This window comes from Silene latifolia, chromosome 7, assembly GCF_048544455.1.
Source record: "Silene latifolia isolate original U9 population chromosome 7, ASM4854445v1, whole genome shotgun sequence".
NCBI classification, from domain to species: domain Eukaryota; kingdom Viridiplantae; phylum Streptophyta; class Magnoliopsida; order Caryophyllales; family Caryophyllaceae; genus Silene; species Silene latifolia.
The window spans coordinates 94,281,437-94,304,419 of record NC_133532.1 but is presented as its reverse complement, the minus strand read 5'-3'; positions in this window follow the sequence as shown (position 1 = coordinate 94,304,419).

Sequence of the window (22,983 nt, the reverse complement as noted above, 5' to 3'; positions counted from 1 at the left end):
AGCATCTCGCAAACGCGCCCTATTTTGAATCCCACATCATACATGTCGTGACCAACTACCCGCTAAAATCTATCATGAGGAAGCCCGAACTATCAAAGCGAGAATGTCAAAATGGTCTCGTGCACCTCGGTGTGTACGATATCCAGTATGACCCCGAAACAAAGAATCAAATCACCAAGATCGGCCGACTTCATGTCGGACTTCACCCATGACCATCCGTAACCGGGCAGATACGGAGATCCTCACCCTAGAAGGAAGCAAGGAGATGTAAGTCCGGCGGATGCATATTGACGGAGCCTCCAACCAAAGGGGGGTAGGTGTGGGATTAATTCTGCGATCACCACAGGGAGATCTGATAGCGCAAGCAGTAAGATGTGAATTCAAGGCAACCAACAATGAAACAGAATACGAGGCCTTGATATTGGGAATGAAGCTAGCTCTGGAATTAGGGGTCAGGCACCTGCACATATCCAGTGACTCTTTGCTAATAGTCAACCACGTAAATGATGAGTTCATAGCCATAGACTCAAAGATGATTGTATACTTGAAAATAGCGAAGGAATTAAAACAAAAATTCGCAACTTGCAAGCTTAGGCAGATTCCCAGAGATCAAAATGTGGAAGCGGACGCCTTGGCAACTCTGGGGGTAACATTTAAACCAACAGAGCTATCCAGCATTCTAATAGCACACATGCTGAAGCCTTCTATCCAAAAGACAGACGAAGTAGACAAAGGAGAACTGGAAGATCCACAAAATAGAGAAGGAGCCCAGGCGGTTACAGAGGAAGGCGAGAGCTCACAGTCACCTGATCAAACATCCGAGCGGGCGAGATGACCGGGATTGGCGTACACCTTACCTAGACCCGGCGTCGCGTCATAACAAGCTGCCAGACAACAAGAAAGAAGTGAGAGCTTTCAGAGTGAGGGCTTCCAGGTTCATACTCATTGATGATATATTATTCAGAAAATCACTAGCAGGCCCCTACTTACGGTGCCTGGATAAGAAAGAAGCACAGACTGTGTTACATGCTCTCCACAGTGGCGAATGTGGAAACCATGCAGGGGGCAGGAGTCTGGCAAACAAAGCCCTCGGGCAGGGATACTATTGGCCTACAATGAAGGCGAAGCAGAGAGTACGCACACAAATATGACGCCGGCGCTCAAAGACCAATGATCCATTAGCCCCAGAACCCTTGCACCTATCATTTCCCCGACCATTCATGGCATGGGGCATGGACATAGTAGGACCTCTGCCACGAGCCACGGGAAACAGAACCCGGATCGGCAATGATGATTACTTCTCCAAGTGGATAGAGGCGAAGCATTCATAGAACTAAAAGATAAATGGTCATTTCGTTCATAAAACGAAACATCATTTGCGGGTTTGGTATCCCATCGAAATCATATGTGACAATGGCTCACAATTCATCTCCAACGATACCGAGGGATCTTGTGCCGTGTGGAACATCACCCTAAAAAAAGTCGCACCTAGGACTCCAAAGTCCAACGGGCAAGTGAATCCAAAGAACAAAATCATCATGGATAATCTAAGAAGGAGGTTACGAGAGTTAGGAGGAAAGTGGGCAGATGAATTGCCACTAGTGTTATGGTCGTAATTAACGACACCAAAAATAGAAGAACAGTCAAACACCCTTCAGCCTGGTGTTTGGCGCGGAAGCAGTCATTTCGTCATAAGTCCTAGTTCCCACTCACAGGTATGAAAATATAACAAGGGAACTAAACAATACAGAGATGACCAGAAGCCTGGACACAATTGACGAGCTACGAGCAAGTGCAAAAATCCATCTGGCTGCCTACAAACAGTCAGTGGCCAGGAGTTATAACAAGAATATAAAAGTCAGGCTTCTGGAGGTAGGAGACCTGGTTCTCCGAGAGGTGTTTCAAAACACCAAGAATCGAAAGGCAGACAAATTCGCCTACAAATGGGAAGGACCATACCAGGTACAAGGAGTTGTTGGCCATGGTCCATACAGACTGATGACTATGGACGGTCAAATCATACAACGCCCATGGAACATACTTCACCTGAAGAGATATTACTTTTAATAATAAGTAGACTTTAGCTTTCAGAATGATGTACTATGAAAAGCCAAATCATTTTTAAATTTAAAACAAAAATCCGGTAGTAGGCATACTGCCAATTTCACTTTTATTTCTGGTGTCTCTAGCTCTTTTAAAACATTAACTACTATTAGATGGTGTGGTCTGGCAGCGTCCTGGGACCACAATTGCTCTGGTACCCCATGAGATGGCGACAGGTACTTCACATCATTTTAATAGATTTTCTTATTTTCATGCTTCTCTAAGTACATCACTTTGAATCCTAGTGTCTATGGTACTTTCAAAGGATGTCTAGCGGGACTGTCAACTGCCAACGCGGGGTGACAAGGCACATGGCACTCCAACATGCCTAACCTATTTTCTCCACAAGGAGCGCCCTCACCAGGCGGACTGTGGAACATACGAAAGGGAGCCTGGTTGACAGCTAAATACGCTTATCCAGCTACCCCTGATACCACCCCCTGGACGTAGCTCGCACTAATCGCAATTAATCAGGGCCCCATCATGCATGCACACGAACATGGAACGTAGGGATATCTGCGCTACCAGAATCCTACAGGGTCCCATTGGTCCTAGAATGACGATAAACTTGCCTAAATTACGCCCCTGTTGGCTTCAAACGTGATGAACACACCTTGCGTCATGAACAAGGTTAAGTAGTCCAAAACTGCGGCATACGCCTAAATCAGCCATCAAGCTGACACGACAGCTAGCTTAGTCTGGATCAGCCTGGACAGGCTGACCAGGCTGGTCTAAATCAGCCTCTTAGGTTGACACGACCACTCCTCCTTACATTGCGGCATATGCCTAAATCAGCCAAGTAGGCTGACACGGCAGCTAGCTGAGTCAAAACGTCAGCCCTTTTCAGGATGACAGGACTCGCCTAAATCAGCCAATCAGGCTGACACGGCAACTTCCTAAACCAGAGAAATTAAATAACAAGCACACAATATGAAGGATAAAACCTTGCCAAACTATGACAAGGGGCATTCCAAAATATGGCCAAAATACGGCCCCAAGTTCAACCGCCACCTTGGCGGAGGAACCACAAAAAGAGAGTTTTAAAACATACAGTCCGCCACCCCGGGCCGATCGCCAAAAATTCATCAAAACATAAAAACTTAATTATCGGTCACATTAATGACCTCCACCCAGCATCTCCTCCGCCTCGCCGACCTCCCGTTTAGTGCACCGTACCGCCTTGCACATCCTTAGCTGCCATAGCTTCCTGAGCTCCATCAGCAGCATCCTGGGATAATCCAGCGTCACCCCCAGCAGCTTGCTCAGCCAATGCAGGAGAATTCACCTCCCCAACTTCAGGCATCAGCGCACTCAGATAAGGTTGGGTGGGGTAGAGCATCTCCAGCTGCTTATGCTCTTCCTCTATAGCTTGCTGGGTGGGAGCCTCCTCAAGAGCAGCAAGCATCCCGCTGATTTTTCCCCGCCAGGTAGCATAGGCAACAACGTTGGTGGCCAGGGAGATCAGCTTGCTGATCTTCTCGTCAGAGCGCTTGAGGGAGTCAGAGAAAGTGTTGCACACCGTTTGAGTGCGAGCCAGCTGATCAGCTCCCTCCTTCAGCTTCTTCTTGGTGACAGCAAGCTCAGTCTTCAGCTCCACCACATGCTCCTTCGATCGCCCGTTCTTTGTGCAGATCAAAGAATAGTCCCCTTCAGCTTCTGGTTTTTGACGTTGGTAGCACGGCTGGTGGTTGATGCGTGTCTTTTATATGATGTTTTACACCCTATTTTACACGCATTTCAGAGCTCAATTATGTAGTTTATCCTACTATTTGCCCCATTTCGTCTACTTTCGCATTTTTATGTAATATTGCAGATTTATGCGGAAATGAGTAGAAATTGAGCTAAATCCGTCCCCGAGTATCCTGCATTGTATTTGACATGAAGTATCTACACAAGAAACGAACTTGGTGCGCATTTCGAGGCCTGAAAGACAACTTTATGAAGAATTTAGAAGCGTCCACCAGCTACAGTGGTCGATCGACTGCTGCCCATGGTCGATCGACCAGAGCACGACTTACAGAAGCTACTGTTCAGCGATGACCAGTCGATCGACTGCCTTGCATGGTCGATCGACCACACCGTTTATTCTGACGCAAATTAAAAGGACGAGAAGTTAGAAGCCCATTGTATATTAGGTTTAGGAATAAGTGTTACGTTATATTCCTATATAACGTAACCTGATGTTATCAGTTTCATTATCAAGTCTTTCCTCATTAAATTCATTAGGGTTAATGCATTAGTTTAGAATATTTTCCATCAATAAAATTTTATTTTCCGCATCCGGTTTTGATCTTTATTCCTACTTCCATTCGGTATTTCTCTGTTCTATTATTCAGATTTCGCTGCTTTATTTCGTTCTTAGTTTAGAATTGCTAGAGTAGTTTCCCAAAGCCAATTTATCGATTCATGTTAATTGCTTGTTTAGTAAATTTAATCATGAATTCAGTATCTTTATTCGTAAATCTTGTTGTTGTTTTTATCATAAACATGAGTAGCTAAATACCCTGTGCTAGGATGTAGGGAATCTGTAGAGTAGGCGCCATTAGAATAGTAGACCTGGAATCGCGCCACGGTCGATCGACTGGCCTACCTGGTCGATCGACTGGCCACGTGAGATTACCTTCGTTTTAATTAATTTAATTGCTTTGTTTGACGAATCGAGTGCACGCGACTAGTTGAATGCCTAGGAATTGACCGACCCGATAAGATCGAAAGATAGGGGAGGGAGATAGACTACCTAATTAAGACGACTAAATTAATGAGATCGAAAGATAAGTTAATTTAGGTATTTAAATCACTTTTCAGGACGAAAGTTAGTATTAGTGATATTAGGGACCCGTAGCTAGATCGAAAGATGCTACCTGTTAAGAATGGACCGAGAGGACTTCTTATTTTCCCGTCTCACGTGATTGTTTTAGACCTACCTAGTGTACTGCCGCCGAAACTATAGTGAACCGATCATCTTAGCACCCTTTTAATATCTGTTTTCATCTATTAGTTTAGTTTACTTTTCATTTATTGTCATTAGTATAGACCAACTCAAAACAAACCCCCATACATTTGTGACTTTAGACTGAAATCAGACGACTAATAATTGCATCGCCTCTCTGTGGTTCGACCCTGACTGCCACTAGCTATAGTAGTAGTTTGGACTATAAATATTATTTTTGGTGCATACAACGACAGGCATCAGTGGTCTGCACTATGTTGATCATCTTCCTATTATAAAGTGCAGACTGGAGGATCTGGTTCAAGAAAGTCAGAAGTCAGCAAGAGGAAAACTAAGCAAAAGCAAACAGACAGGTAGAAAATGAAGAGTATTTACCATAAAGGCATTCTGCATGTCGTTCTCAGCCATCTCTTCTGGGGAGAACTCTGAAAATGTCTCCTTCAGAGAAGGGAAGAGCAGCTGATCGATCTCCGGCCAATATGGCACCTTGTTCACATTCCCAAAACCCTCTGGGAAATAAGCGGTAATGCCACCGCTGGATGAAGCACGTGGACTGGCAGGAGGAGTAGGCGGATGACGAGATAATGGGTCAACCTCCAAGGGCTCGGGGGCAGCAGAACTGGAAAACGTAGGAGGAGTCTGGAAGGAAGCAGCAGGAGCGCTCCTCTTGGAGGCAGAGGCCACATCAGGGCCGGCAGAAGGTCTCTTTCTTTTGGCACTTTGGAGGATGATTTCTAAAGGATCAACTTTGGAGCCTGTAAGAAGACATCACCTCAGGCATCAGGATACTTAAAACGTCAGAGAGAAACAACATGCAAATTAAAATAGTTAAAGAAGCCTTACCAGAAGACATGTTGTGAGCCGACTGAGGAGGATTGGAGGAAGAGGCAGGTGAAAAACCAGGGAGCAGGTCTGGGAACTTCCTCTCAGACTCAGAGATACTGAACAATTTGCTGCAGGCAGGGATCTTGGCACCAATACGGGTCAGGTCACAGGGGCCTGCACGAAGACGATGAAGTAAGCTAGTAAGCGGCGAGATAAAATAAATCAGGTGACAGGAAGGCTACTTAATCGAAGTCAGAACCCATTTCTCGAAGATGTAGTCAGCAGAAGGCTGGATGGAGTCCTTCCTCACAAAGAAGTCCTTAAACCATTTATCATCACGGGATTTGGACACGTGTTTAAAGGGAGCCTCTCTACGGCCCCGGAATAAGAACTGACCCCTGCCCAGGGATCTGATGTTATACATATGGGCAAGATCGCCCAGAGTGACAGGTTTACCAGTGTTCTGACCGGCGGCCAGAGAATAGAGAAGAACCCTACAGATGGCAGCAGAAATTTGTGTCATGGCGAAGTTGCTGGTAAAGATGAAGTCTTGGATAAGTTTAGGGAAAGGAAAACGGAGGCCGTATCTAAATGGGTAGAGATAAAAACTAACCCACCCTGGACGGAGGGCGTCAGCTTTCTGTCCCGGTTCAGGGATGCCAATATCCACCCCGTCACCAAGACCAAGCAGACTTTTGATCGTAGGAATGTCGGCCGGAGTCAAAGCGGAGTCACAGTCGTGGGGATGTTTAAAAAGTCCCCGAGAAGGAAAGGTTGGGTCGAAATTACGGTCAGCGGGTGTGAAGGTTGATGAAGATTGTCGAGTTTTACCCATGGTGGAGAGAGAAAATGGAAATCAAAGAAGAAAAGGAGGAAGAAATACCTGGTGAAAGAGACGGCGGGGAGTGGAACAGTGAAGTCGGCAAAATGAAGAAGAAGGAAGGTTGAGGGTTTAGAGAGAAGAATCTTTTTGAAATGGATTAGAGTAAATGAAAGTACAAAGTGGGAGTTAGGGTTATAAAGAGGAGAGAGGGAGTAGGGTGCGAGAAAAGAGGAATAGGGCGGCTGACGTGATGGATTGCATGAGAAGGAGTGCAAAAGACGGCTTAGGGTTTCTGCATACGATTACGTAAATTCCTTGCTCGACACCTTAAAGCGTACTTCACAAGAAATTTGGGGCAAACTGTTTGGGCTAAAAATAGCACATTAAGGAAGGTCCATTTAATAAAATAAAGTGATAAGGGAGGAGTAATAAGGAGGAAGGAAGCCCGAAATTGGGAGAAAAGGGAAACGGGCTAAAGGAAGATCAGGAGCCCATTATAGAAGGCGTCCGAATTAAGGAAAGAGAAGTTAGGGAGAAGTTAGGGAGAAGTTAGGGAGATCAGGGAGAATTGGGGAAGGCGGCCGAATATGGAAAGAGTTCTTATGGAAATTATATTCCCTTTCCATAATCAAAGTAGGACATATCTAGGGTTCTCACCCTATAAATAGCCAAGGAAGCAAATCAAGAAGGACATTCAGACATTCACATTCAAGAACACATCAACACCACGACATTAGCATATTATTATACATCCGTCTAAGATCTTGCAGGCCAGACGCCTAGTGCCAGCAGGATTAGCCTTGCACCTCAATTGTAATCATCCTCCTATTCAAGTATAGTGCAATATTTGGCAGGGTACCGTCCCTCCCGCGGTTGTTCCCACATTGGGTTTTCCGCGTCACCAAATCTCACGTGTCAATTTACTTTATGCGCTCTATTTACTTACTAACATACGAACGATCATACAATCAACCAACGAGTAAGACTGCATTGACCCTAATCAATCAAATTGGTGAAAAATACCTAAACACATGACATGAGGTATTCGAACGATTCCAATTTCCTATAAAAATTGGTGACGACTCCACAAATGCAAACGCTTGTTCCCAAGCGCCCCAGTGGGCCCCCCATGTCCACAGGTTATGGTTGTTAGTAAAAGGGGTTTCCCTACTAGTTGTGATAGGTGTCGATGGAGGTTGTCTTGCCTTCATATGGATGTATGCGAATGGTGCTAATTGCTAAAGGTAGGTTTTCATACTCAGTACTGTTGATTGGTTGTGATGTAAAATCTACTCAAAACTATGGAGTAGAACAGTCTTCTGAACTGTTCGTTTTAGATTAATAAGTATGCAGCGTAATTTAAACTGTTTATTTTGGTTTTTATATGATTTTGAACGAAAATATAAAAGGATATGACGTGATCACTCTCTCCTCCCTCGCAAGGAACTTGATTGTAATACACAACTGGTTTGTGACTCTCACCTCGCAAGGATTGTCTCACACTCTAATCTCTTCCTCGCAAGAAAGAAATAAGACACTTAAAACTCGCAAGCAATAAGCAACAAGAAAACTTGTATTGATTCTCAAACTTCGATGATTAAAAACTGAATACAAAGACCCCATTTATACTAAATAGACCGACCTTAAACTCCATAAGCTTCCCTAAACCACACGTCTAAACTAATAAGGAAACCGACCCTTAATATGGCAAATTGCCTTATTACAATTTTGATAAGATTAGGAAAGAAACAATAAGGAAATAACAATACTACCTTAAATTTATTGACTAGAATTAGAAAAGTAGAAATAAGGAAACTAATAATCCTAGAGCTTTCATCAGAACTGACCTAGACAGCCCTCGGGTTGCGTGTTGGTTAAACCGACTCCAACCCGTCTCCATTGTCCTTCCATGTTATCATATTCACGATACTTGAGCCCATTTGGAAACCTTCAGAAATATGAGTTACATTTCAACTAATTAAGACTTCATTTTTATTTTCTTCAAGTGCTCCTGCATCATTCTCCCTTTCTTTTTAAGAATTTGACCTCAAATTATCGTCAACTAGGTATGGTGACAAATCCCCAACATTGAACGTCGCACTTACACCTCCATACTTGACACGGCTATCGCAACCCTATCAAAGATAAAACCTAAAGGTCCTTTCGGTCCACTTTCTATCCTAAAATACCACTAACTTAACTTTCGTCCTCATTAGGGTAGTCTACTATTTATAGCAGGCCTATTTAGTCCAATCTTTCGATCCAGATTAATTGTAGCGATTTAATGGGTGACATAGAAGCGTGCACTCAACTAGGTCGGGAATTACAGTTAAATTGCTATAGTGACAGAGTCTCTTATCAGTTCATCTAATTCATTCACTACATCGTCATTTTCCTACCGCAGATTCCCTAATCCCAACATGAAAGGGTTTAGTTACTCATGTTCGTAATTAAACTAACAGCATACAAATTCTCAGCAGAAAACATAATGAAATAATAATAAAATGCAATAAAGGAAATTAGGGCAAAGGAGAATGATAACACAACAAGAAGTTTAAAGCAACTAATGATTATTATTAAATAAAGAGAAAGGAAGGATTACAATCTGAGCAAATCCGGTGTAAAGAACACTGAATCCGAGCAATAATAATCCGAAAATAAAAGTAGCAGTGGAGGAAAAAGCTACGTACTAAGGGTTCTAGTAGAAGTTTTGATAGTATGAAAGATGAGATGATAAAAGGTGCCTAATAACCTAATTAACTTAGGTTTAAATAGAAAAACAAACAATGTTTAGCGAAATAATTAAACACACAGACTGAATTAAAGCCCATTAGGACGAAACCACTCGATCGAGTGCATTAATACACTCGATCGACCAACTTCTCAAAGAAAGAATACTCGATGGACCATCGGGTTACTCGATCGAGGACTAGTCTCGGTGCTTACTTACTCGATCGATCGGGAAACCTCTCGATCGAGCATCAGGGGGGTGTAGGAACCACTCGATCGACTGGTAAACTCCTCGATCGAGTGATTATGTCTTCATTTCAGCTCAGTCTTCACCCAAGTGCCTCGTAGTGCGTGTCATGACACTTCCAAGTGCAGCACCCTACTCTGGGACAGCTCTGTCTCCTCTAAATGCATGCAAAAAAGGGCAAAAAGGGGTGTGGTTCCACTACTTTCGCGATCATTCCTACAAAAAGGACAAAATACACCAAAGTAGCCAATTCGGGGCAAAATACCATAAAAACAGTATAAAAATGCATAGAAATACGTGCTGAAATAGGCCAAAAAGACTATACATTAGGCACGTATCAAATCTCCCCAAACCAAACCTTTACTCGCCCTCGAGTAAACTCAAAACTAAACTAATGGAACGGAAATGATAACTCGTAGCTAGCTTAACTTGTCTACTTGAGCCAAATTAATGCAACAAAAATCAACGATTAAAGCCAAGCAGTCAGTACGCAAACGAATTATAAGCTGTTCATAAATAAAGCTGACCTATCGACCTTGCAAGACCAACAACTGGACTCTCACGTGATCACTCTTCTCTCATGAAGCAAAGGGCAAATGTAATATGTAAAAGAGAGAAGAAAAGACAGTCACTTACCTAACTGCGACCTACATAGCATGCATGCAACAAAAATGAAAGACAATTCAAGTACTAATGCACAAATTCCAACCAATAATGTCCGTCACAGCCGAGGGTTTGAAAATGATATGGGAATAGTGAGGTTCAGGTGAGAAAAGGCAAAACAAGTTATGGAAATGTGAAGGTAAAAGCGTCAAGCTAGTTCCTAACAGGACCATAATGAAACCATCCGGATCTCGACTGACTGAAAACTAAGTACAAGTGCCCTTCAATTGGCACAAAACTCACTAGACACAAAGCACAATCTCCTTAAAAAAATATGGGATAGAACGGAGGAGTTAGATGGTCACAAACTTCCCTTTTAAAGACACCGTCTGAAATAACTAACTGAACAACAACCCTTGTCGATTGTACATCTTCGAACATCTTCTCAACTCTGACAAGAGGGTACAACTTTTTCCGCAATCTCTCTTTCTTTCTTTTTCGTTTCAGCTCTCTTTTTTCTGTTTTTCATGTATACTTTTCCTTTTCTTTTTTTTTTTCTTTTCTTTCTTCTTTCACGTTTTCTTTCTTTTTTTTTTCAATACTTTTTTTTTTCTTCCTCCTTCCTTAATACAAACACCAACTCCAACAAGAATTACGGACCAAACTGCAATGGAAAACATACCACAAAAGAACATACTAACTAGCTTGACTAGGCAGGCTTAGTTTGGGATGTAGCTAATGGGTCAGAAAGACAAGTTTTGGCTAAAGTGGAGCTAAATGGGTGAAAGATATAAAGAAAGGGAAATTTGCAAGACCCTCCCTGCATGTGACACCAACCACAAACACGAATATGTGCATTTGACGAGAAATTGAATGTCATAAATGTGCAAATGAGACGAACATGCTATGCAAGGAGTACTACTCTCAAAATGTGACACCCCTCGATAGGGCATCCAAAATAAAGCGGAAAATACGAGATTTTTAAAACCTTTAAAAGTTTAAAGTGCAAAATCCATCATAAGTTATCAAACGAAAATGAAAAGTAAGATAATTAAGTTTTACAGTTAAAAGCAAAGTTCGTTGGGGAAAAGATATCCCACGAATAAACACAAGTCTAACGATAGGTGAGTCTAAGCAACCTATAACTAAGGTCCAAGGGTCAACGTTCTCGCTAGCTCACACGTCTTCCCCATAATCTGCATCACGAACCTGTCATTCATGTAAACATGAACGCATACGGTCATGGTGGGGAGTAACTCGGGGTTCTCCCCCACAATATGTCAAAATGCACATAAGCAAGAACTTAATTAAACATATTGATCATGCATCATACTTGAATAATATGAACAAGGGAATATAACAATAATCATAATGAGATAGGCATATTGCATTCTTAAAGAGATAAGCATGGTACATCATATTAAACATGCTTTCAAGGTAGCAAAACATGGATATGAGATAAGGCATCGAATCATATGAAGAAGGTAAACAACGGATCAATTAAATAGGAAATACATGGATGGAAACCAATAGCCATTACTTTGAAAACCTCTTAACAACCATAGCACGGGACGTGGCTACTAATGTCACATTCATACTTATGGCTTGCATCTCACCATAAGAACGGATGGGAACATCGATCCCGGCGATCTTATCGCAACTAGGGGCTTGCATCTCACCACTAGTATCCGATAGGACCGAGACTCTCACAAACAATCATAGAAGACGTGCACTCTCATATATAAGAATACGCCAAGGACTGTAACAAGCAAAACATTTACAAAGGCTTTGACTCAAAACAAGACAAACCCCTAGACTCCAACCTCCTGGTAGGACGACGCTCATATACGGTCCTAGTCTAAATCGGCGGACTCTCGGGATGGACGACACCCGATTCGACATACAATCCCAAATCGTATCCAAGACTCGATCCATGACACCTAGCCGTGCCCCAAGGTCGAGTAACCCCAAATCGGAACAATGGTACCTAGCCGTACCCCAAGGTCCGAAGAGGCGGAAGGAAGATAGCCCAACTCGGAAACAATGGCACCTAATCGTGACCCAATGTCCGAGGGCAAATAAATAAGGAATGTCGAGTAGTCGCACAATGTAAAACGTCACACTCCGGTCACAAGTACGAGTAACAATAGTTTGCATGAACATAACGTCAATAAGTCTTATATTAACGAAATACCAATAAGGAAGAAGATACATGCATAAACCATTGATCATAGGAAGTTACAAGTGAAAAGGAGCACACAGGGGACTCAGTAGGGAGGGTACCCGTGGCCAAGCCACCTGGGCTGGGACAACATAACACTTGTTGAATTTAATAAAATGTGGTGATCTCCCGGCCCGGTTGGTGGACCGGTCGTCGGGCCCCTACTGGGAATACAAGCCAAATCTCAAATTTTACAAAAACTTACGGGAACTCCCGGTGGTCAAGAGCCTGCCGGTCCACCGGGAATACGACCAAATTCCAAAATCAACTAAAACCTTGATGTACTCCCGGTTGCGGACCGGCCGCCCGGTCGACCACTGGGACTACGAGGCTTTCTAAAATGTGTTCAAAACTTACAGGATCTCCCAGTAACTGGCAGGACCCACACGCTGCCGGTCGACCGGCCGGGAGTACATACACACGGGTTCAATGCAAATCGACTTCCAAACTATTTGAAACCAACAAAAATCGTTCCCCATCAATTGTTTACGTATCCTAGCATGATTCTAACTCGGAAAAACAACATATTTGATAAGGAACTCCAACAATTACGGATTTAAAGCAATAAAGAATGAGACTTTCAATCATACATGTGAGAAATTCATATGAGGATACAATCCAACCAAAATTCAAGTAGAACACAACAAAATCGATTTCAACATTTGAAAGGTTAAATTAACAAACAAAGCACACAAACTTTAACATAAAAGTCGAGTAACCCATCACCGTTACCTTTTTGCACTTAAATCCACAAAATACTCGTCTACCTTTCAAGAATCCACTTCCGGGTCAACTAACCTTTCTCCTAAACATAAGAAAACACAAAATAAGACTAAAAATCGAAACTAGAAAAAGGGTACCATGTAGAGGATGGCTCGACAACCCTATTAATGGAGGAAAGGTAGTTCTTTTCTTACCTAGAAAGAAGGAGGGCGATGAGAGGAAGAGATAGACGCGAAAATCGTTGAAAACCGATGAGAAATGAAGGTTTTATGGCCAATTTAGTGAAGGAGGTGGAAGTTGTGTAACAATGGTGTTGTAGTTGTGTGTTTGTTGGAAAATTTCAGAATTTAGGAGTGAGGGAGATGGAGTTGTGAGGGTTTAGTTGGGGGTTTTGTGAAGGGAAAAGAGAAGGGAAAAGCCCATAAGTTATAAAAAGCCCAACAACTCAAATTGAGTCGGTTTCTACTAGAAATTACGTCTCAAGCCCACTACAACTCAAGACGGGAAATATTATTATTATTATCATTATAATCCGACCAAAAATATTTATTTTATATAACTTAAGTTTTTAAAAATATAATATTTATAAAAATCGTATTTAATAATGAAATTAATGAAATTAAATAATTTAAAATATAAATAGGACAATAGAATGGTTAATTAAATTATAAATGTCAAAATGGAAAATTCGCGGGTGTTACACAAAATTCCTGATGAACTGGTCATGAATGTCACCAGTTATGGCTCTAAAACTCAGAATTTTTAAGTAGTTTGCCAGTTTATCAGGTCAAGTCTAAAACCCAACTTATATATTTGAAAGTAAATTGTAGATTATGCGTACGACAAGGCTGATAACTATCAATAAAAGTGCAAGGCTCAAGTAAAATGACAAGTTATAGTGCAATTTCATCACGGGAATCTACCGTTCCGACTCAACCTATATGCAAAAATAAACGTGAAATGTTTTTGAATTTTTGAAATTTTTCTAATTTTTTGGGTTTTTTTTTTTTAAAATAAACAACAATGCAAGCGGGAAATTAAACGTGAATGCAAGACAAATGCAGATGCAGACTCAAAAGGATGCAATACCCTCCCCAAACCAAAACGGACAACGCCCTCGTTGTCCTCCAGCATACACCAGCAGAAAGATGGGGGATGGGGGTATACAACCAGCAGAATAAAAATAAAGGAGACAAAGTGAAAAGAGTAAGAAGTACATACAAAAGCGAACTTCCCCAAACTAGCCAGAAAACTGGGGGAAGTGAGTAGACCAGTAGCTACTCGTCGTCGGCACCGCCATCTCCCAGGTACTCCGACTCAACAAAATGGTCTCCCCAAACCAGCAACAAACAAGGGGGACCTCTAATCGTCATCTTGACCACGTCCTCCGCAAATCGGTGTAAACGGAGGGTCACTCGCCTCCTCTCCGGCTCATCAGTGCCGCTCGCTCGGCAGTAACCGCGCCTCTCGTGCACGGTGTCTCCTCCGCCTCGTCCTCTCGAGTCGGAAGGGAGTGGAGGGTACCCACCCTCCGGGTATCGGTAGAAGGAGGGATGCGGCCACCCTGCTGGAACCGGTCGCCGTGCTCGGATATGGAACTCGTAGAGCGGGAATACAGCCAAGGCCATATCCCGTCTCATTTCAGTAATGTACCTGCACATATCCAGAAGCAAGGCATCACGACGCCCTTGGTCCATGACCTCGGGCGCCCCTAAAACAGGAGGGCAAACGAAATTGGCCGGAAAGGCCGAACCAGAAGGAGGAGGGGTAAGTGAAGGTGTAGGCGTGGGAGTGCAGTGTGGGTCATCGAGTCCGAGCGGAGTCCGAACCGAGGGGTAGATGATCGTCGGCCTCCCGCTTCCTCTTCCTAGAAGAAGAAGTAGGGGTGAAGGTAAGGTGGTAAGTGGGTGGAGGTGGCCTCGCTCCTCTCAAAGAACAGACGGGAGCGGTAAGAGTGGAGGAAGGGTAGGGCACGGCAAGGTAACTGACGTGGAACTACAAATCTTCCACGTCCTCGCGCCCTTCACCTTTGGGAACCAGGTCAAGTCGGCCATGGCGCCAAGTCAAGGTAGGCCGCCTATCGGGTGCGTAAGTCCGGCTCGTGGGGTAGAGATGGCGGGCAATCCTAGTCACTAGCCCGCCGCAGACAACACGGCCGGTCTTGACCCGAGTCCCAATTCCGTTCTAATCTTTGAGCTACCAAGTAAGCAATGTTTAGGACAAACGGGTACCGTAATCAATGTTGAGGTACCTGCGAGAATCGCTAGCTCGGTGTTGGTCACGTTATTGGGCTCAGGTCGGCCAAAAATGGTCTCTCCTATCAGTCTCAAAAAGTAACGGGAGCGGTAAGTGTACGTGGGCTCCCTTCCGTGTGGGGAAGGGAGTGTGAGAAAGTGCAGCCCAAAGTGGTTGAAGGAGATCTCGAGGTGGGTCGGTGGGACCGTCACTAACGAGGCCTAGAACCTCCCAAACCTCGGCCAAAGTCCGGTGGTGCGACTCATTACGAGTCGAAAGTGAATGCAAGAAGCGGAGTGGTCGCGAGATAAGAGTCGGTATCAAAAGAGTAGGAGCTGAAAAACTCGTATGTAGGGATACGAATAAGCGACTTCCCGCATGGTAATCGACCAGCATACCCATCCCGTTCAACAAACTACAGACCTCCTCATAAATACCTAAGGTCTCTAGGTCAGTCCGTGCAAGGAAACGGGTGGAGGAGAGAGGGCAACGAAGTAAAGCGGCTAACCGAGTCCAGTGAGCCGTGGAAACGAAACGTACTGTAGGTAACGCCGGTAAAGGAGTAAGAGTGCCCTCTCCCATAACAGAAACCCCTTAAGAGCTGGGAGTGGACACGGCTAGCTGACTAGCCTGCTCTCTCGGCCTAGGTGGCAGCATGCCAGGCGTCGGGAAACGAGGGATGAATCCTCTTTCCAGCATAGTGAGAGCCTGGCAGGGGTAGAAGTAACAACTGGAGCTGCGGTGGTGACTAAGGCGGAGCTAGTGGCAACAGCAGGGACCACTGACTCGCTCAAGGATGGGGAAGAAGATCTTAGTAGAAGGTAAGGAATCTGGCGTCCATCCCGCAACATGATAAAGGGCATGATAAGAGAACAGTGCTAACCGTGGTTAAAACAACACGTTAACCAACATGTGACAAAGACATAAAGGCCCTATCGGTCGAAAAATTCGACTTCAAGAGATAAAATCCAACAATCCTCAACAAATTCGAAAGCGCAAAGACGTGAGTGGTGGTAAAATGATAACGTAATGACTGCTAAAGGGGGCTAACACAGCATGAAAACCACATATGGAAGCATGTAAGACTCCTAGCAGTCGGAGATTCTGACTCACAGCGCATGATTTCCCAGTAATTTACATCAAGTAATGGCGATAGGGGACGGTAAAAAGCAGTTAACAACAGCAATAGGTAAGCATGGACTGAGGTTAAACAAAGCAAGACAGCATAAGACCGTCTGACATCGAAAAACTCGACTCAGGAACCTTAATCGCGGAAATCTCGCGCAAATTTCGAATTAAACAAGCAAAAACAGTGAGGGATTGGGATAAGATCAGCAAGCAAGCAAGCTAATTAAGGGTATATAAACACAATTAAATCGAAAAATTCGACTAGACATGGATTTTTCGAACCCTAATTCAAAATCACCTCAAGAAAATCGAATTAATCGAAGAGAAAATGCAGAGAGTGTGAATGAAACACTTACTTGATGATGATGATCCTATAATAGCAATTAAACTTCAAATAAACAAGCAACAAGGGCGGATTTTAATCGAAAAAACCGCAAACCCTAATTCCCCTTAAATACCGAAAAAACGAGCACAAATGAGAGGGAAAACAAGGGGCTTTTGAAGATTAAAGTGCTAGCAATGAATTGTAGGTGACGGATTTGGTGATTTGGGCAAGAAAATTGGGGATTTGGGGGAGTGAAAATCGCAATTAGGGAGGGGGTTAGACGGAATTAGGGTGAAATGAAAATAGAATTAGGAAAATAAGAGTTTTAAGAAAGAAAACTCCCGTGTCCACTGTTCATTTCACTCGATCGAGTGATTTTAAGTCACTCGATCGAGGACTTTTGGTGTACCCGTTGCTCGATCGAGTAAGCATCCCCTCGATCGACCTGTTCCTCTTGGCTTTTCTCGATCGAGTAACCAGACAGCTCAATCGACCCAATTTCCACTCGATCGAGTACAAAAAGTACTCGATCGACGATTTCCTCTTGTAGACTCTTTGAATTTCGTCCTTTCTTCCTCGAATTGCGTGAAACTTCCCCAAACCTGCATAAAACACATCCAAACACATCCCAAAATACCAAATACGCAGAAAACACAGTCTATAGTCTTAGTCTATGCTAAAAATTGTCTAAACTAATTGTCCTAATTAAAACGTAATAAAGCAAATTCAAAAGAAATTCAAACGAATTGTCTATTACAATTTGTTACACGGGGCATTTCCCGTTTAATTCTCATCAGCTTTCAGTAGCCCCTTCGTGGGCTTCTGACTGGAAGACGTCACCTCAGCGATACTGACCGACCTCTTCATCTTCCATGAGCTTGAATCACTATTTGCAACAGTAGGAGGAATGTAGTTCCAATCTATGTAGGTTCGAACTTTCTTCGTTCTCGCTCCTCTGTCATCTTCTTTGGCATCCTTGCTTCCAATTTGATTGATAATGGCCACACCATATCCCTTGACAGTCCCATCCTTGCTTTCATCTGTACTGCGGTAAGGACAACAGATTTAACTTGCCTCCTTCTTGCTCTCAACGAGGCGGAGGGTTAACAATAAAAGAATATTCTCCAAATTTTCATCTGGAGTGTCAATAATAGGAAACAATAGAAGATAGAGCATTGCAAGGTTGGGCTTGCATGGGAGCTCTCCGGAACTTGGACTGATGAAAAATCAGCTCCTCATCCCCCACCTGAAAGGTCAAAGTCTTCCCCACGACGTCTATTATCGCCGGGCAGTGGATAGAAATGGTCTCCCTAAAATAATAGGGTGTGTGCATCTTCGGGGATGTCTAAGACAACGAAATCAACGGGAATAAAGAACTTCCCTATCCAAGCAGTACGTCTTCTACAATACCTAATGGCCGTGATAGACTACGGTCGGCCATCCGGATATCATGTTGGTGCAACTCGTTTTGTCAAACCAAGTCTCTTAGCCGAGAGACAAAGGTAAGACACTTACGCTAGCGCCTAAATCGCATAGCGCATTATCAATCAATCGCATACCGATATGACACGGAATTGAAAAAACTACCCGGTCCGATTGCTTAGGGGTAACTTATTTTGAAATAGGGTGACCCCACCTCGAGTCAAAGCTACGGTCTCACTTTGTCATTTATAGTCCTCTTACGTGCTAAAATTTCTTTCATAAGCTTTAAATAAGAGGGTACCTTAGTCAAGATTTGGTGAACGGCACGGAGACTTCCAAGTTCTTCAAAAGTTCAACAAATTTGCCAAACTGTTGATTAACTTTGGTATTCTCGAGTCGCCTCGGGAAGGGAACCGTGATAGGTATCTCGAGTCCCTTGTTTCTCGCTTCCAAAGTGTCTTACAGTGCAAGTTCGGTATCCTTTGGACGCCTCTTACCTCTCGAACGAGGTCTTTCCGGTGATTTCTCGCTTAAACGAGCACTAGCAGGCTCTCGAATAAGCTTCCCGTCATCAATATCACTCGATCGAACAATATGCTCACTCGATCAAGCAGTCTCCTTATCAAAATCAGTCGATCGAGTAACATTACCACTCGATCGACCACCTCCAGTTTCCTGTTCACTCGATCGAGCAGAACAACCACTCGATCGAGGGCTTTCTTCACCATTTTCACTCGATCGAACACCGACCTTTAGTCGATCGAGTAATCGCTTTGTCGTGAGCCCTTTTTCTTGACAGAACACTGTTCATCATCGATTCTGACTATCTTCGGTCTCCGATTTCTTCACTTCGGTCCCTCATAAGAAAGACCGCTTCTCAATTCTATCAGGTTTACCGTCTCATGTGGGTTCTTCTCATTTTGAGTCGGTAATTGACCCGGCTTCCTCGAGGATTGATTTGCAGCAAGTTGGGCAACTTGAGTCTCAAGTGCCTTATGTGACGCGATTTGCTGTTGATTTTGTTGATCATTTAGCTGCAATTGCTTCGATATGGCTTGCATCATGGACTTTAACTCGCTCACCCCACTAGAGGATGATGCACCTTGGTTAGAAAGGTTGAAGGATGGAGGCTTCTGATAGCCTTATTGCTTCTGGTGTGGAGGAATATATGGCTGCTGCGTTGGAGGAGCCGTGGGGTTGAGCACGTTCTGATTGCTCCACCTCAAATTGGGATGGATATTCGGCTCGTAGTAATCGTTGTTCTCGCCTGTAATGTTGAAAGACAGTACGCATTGCTCAAAAGGATCGGGACAATGATCCGAGACATGTCCCTCTCCTCCGCATCTCCCTGCACGAAAAAACCGTCTGTCACAAAGATTAACTGGTACATGCCCCCCTTAGAAATCCCTCCTAGCTCATACTTGTCAAACCTTGCAGTGAGGGCTTCAAGTGCAAATGGACAGAAGAGGACTCGGTGACTCTTCTTTGATTTCCTCTCGAGTTCCCATATTCAGCTTTGTGGGTGGCCAGATCATCAATGATCTTCCACCCCTTGGTTGCTCCCAAGTTTTCAAAGAATCGGCCATTAGCGTGACATCTAAAATGGCCCCGTGATCATCATACAAACCATTATAAAAATGGTTGCACAAGCTCCATTTTTCGATCCCGTGGTGCGGTATGGTGCGCACTAGCTTCTTGAATCGAACCCATGCCTCGTGGAAGGTCTCGTCGGGCCCTTGTTTAAAGCTCGTTATCCGAGCTCTAATGGCAATAGTCTTTGAGGCGGAGAAATACTTCTTATAAAATGCCAAAGCTAGCGAATTCAGTCAAGTAATCCCTCGGCTACCCGGTCCAAATCCCTATACCACTCCCTTGCAAGCATCGCGGAGTGAGAAAATGAACATGGTTTCTTTCACTTGGTCGAGTCACCCCCAGTTGGTGGAGACATGGAACGCAATAATCAATGAATATTTCCATGTGCTTGGCTGCATCTTCATTTGCGGCTCCCAAATAGATTCCTCTCGACCAAATTTATAAGGGACGGCTTTGGCTCAAATTTTCTTGCCTCCCCTGGTAACGTAAATCCCTTATAGAGATTCGCTGCTGTAGGTTCAGAGTGACTAGCAATGGTCGCTTCTTCGGCCATCTCAGGAACGTCTGGAAAAGTAAAGGTTTCAACTGATGAGGTAGAAACTGGAGAAGACGGTGGGTTGTCCTCGACAGTTCGTTCTCGTAGTAATTGGAACGAACTGGACTCTTCCTCTAACTGTTGATCTTGAAACAATCTTCTCTTTACGTGCAGAGATCTTTCAATCTCAGGATCGAATGGTAGTAGTGGACCACCTTGCGACCTGCGCATAAGAGGAAACTACAACAGAAGATAAGAATAGTCTAAGGAACGGGTGTCCCTTAGACTGAAAAGGACTAAAAATAAAGCAACTAATAATTTGAACAATTGCCTCCCCGGCAACGGCGCCAAAATTTGACACGGCTATCGCAACCCTATCAAAGATAAAACCTAACGGTCTCAACTAAAAATGTAGTAGAGGCAGTCGAGTATCGAATCCACAGGGAGGTAACGCAATTATAGTCATGTTCTGTTCTAATCCTATGGTAACAATTGGGGGTTTGATTAAATTTGATTCTAAACTAAGAGTAATAAAAGCGAGAAATTACGATTTAACTATCAAGAAGAGAGGGACATGTCGGGATTTCGGTTCACTACGGTAGTCCAACAACTCGTGATAAATGACTCGGACGAACTAATGTGAGACGGATGTTAAAAGGTCCTTTCGGTCCACTTTCTATCCTAAAATACCACTAACTTAACTTTCGTCCTCATTAGGGTAGTCTACTATTTATAGCAGGCCTATTTAGTCCAATCTTTCGATCCAGGATTAATTGTAGCCAGTTTAATGGGTGACATAGAAGCGTGCACTCAACTAGGTCGGGAATTACAGTTAAATTGCTATAGTGACAGAGTCTCTTATCAGTTCATCTAATTCATTCACTACATCGTCATTTTCCTACCGCAGATTCCCTAATCCCAACATGAAAGGGTTTAGTTACTCATGTTCGTAATTAAACTAACAGCATACAAATTCTCAGCAGAAAACATAATGAAATAATAATAAAATGCAATAAAGGAAATTAGGGCAAAGGAGAATGATAACACAACAAGAAGTTTAAAGCAACTAATGATTATTATTAAATAAAGAGAAAGGAAGGATTACAATCTGAGCAAATCCGGCGTAAAGAACACTGAATCCGAGCAATAATAATCCGAAAATAAAAGTAGCAGTGGAGGAAAAAGCTACGTACTAAGGGTTCTAGTAGAAGTTTTGATAGTATGAAAGATGAGATGATAAAAGGTGCCTAATAACCTAATTAACTTAGGTTTAAATAGAAAAACAAACAATGTTTAGCGAAATAATTAAACACACGGACTGAATTAAAGCCCATTAGGACGAAACCACTCGATCGAGTGCATTAATACACTCGATCGACCAACTTCTCAGCAAAGAATACTCGATCGACCATCAGGTTACTCGATCGAGGACTAGTCTCGGTGCAGCTTACTCGATCGACTGGGAAACCTCTCGATCGAGCATCGAAAGTGTGTAGGAACCACTCGATCGATCGGTAAACTCCTCGATCGAGTGATTATGTCTTCATTTCAGCTCAGTCTTCACCCAAGTGCCTCGTAGTGCGTGTCATGACACTTCCCAGTGCGGCAAAGACCCTACCGGGACACTCCGTCTCCTCTAAATGCATGCAAAAAAGGGCAAAAAGGGGTGTGGTTCCACTACTTTCGCGATCATTCCTACAAAAAGGACAAAATACACCAAAGTAGCCAATTCGGGGCAAAATACCATAAAAACAGTATAAAAATGCATAGAAATACGTGCTGAAATAGGCCAAAAAGACTATACATTAGGCACGTATCAATACTCACTCGGAATTTCTATTTTGTAGGCATTAGTTCCATAGCTCTCATGTATCTTGAATGGTCCATCGGCTCTTGACATCAACTTATTCTTCCTTTTGGATGGAAAATGTTCCTTCCTCATGTGTAACTATACTAAGTATCCCACTTTGAAAACAGGTTGCTTTCGATGTTTATTCACCTTCTCGTTGTATCTAGCATTAGCTTTCTCGATTTGTGCTTTAACTTTCTCACAAACTCGAAAAAATGCAACTTGTCTTTCCTTTGCTTCAAAACTCATCACATCCTTCTTTGGTATAGGAACCAAATCAATAGGAAGATACGGATTCACCCCATAAACAATCTCGAATATTGATCTTCCGGTAGTTATTGACGGCGTGCGATTGTATGCAAACTCAGCATGAGCTAATTTAACATCCCAATCTTTCGTACTCTTGCTAGCCAAACCTCGTAACAAGCTTCCCAAAGTTCTATTAGTCACCTCGGTTTGTCCATCAGTTTGTGGATGATGAGAAGTACTAAATAACAACTTCGTTCCAACTAACCTCCATAATGTCTTCCAAAAGTAGCTTAGGAACTTAACATCTCGATCCGACACGATAGTAAGTGGAATACCATATAATCGAACAATCTCATTGTAATAAAGTTCATCAACATTGGTAGAATCATCGGTTTTATAACATTGGATGAAATATGCCATCT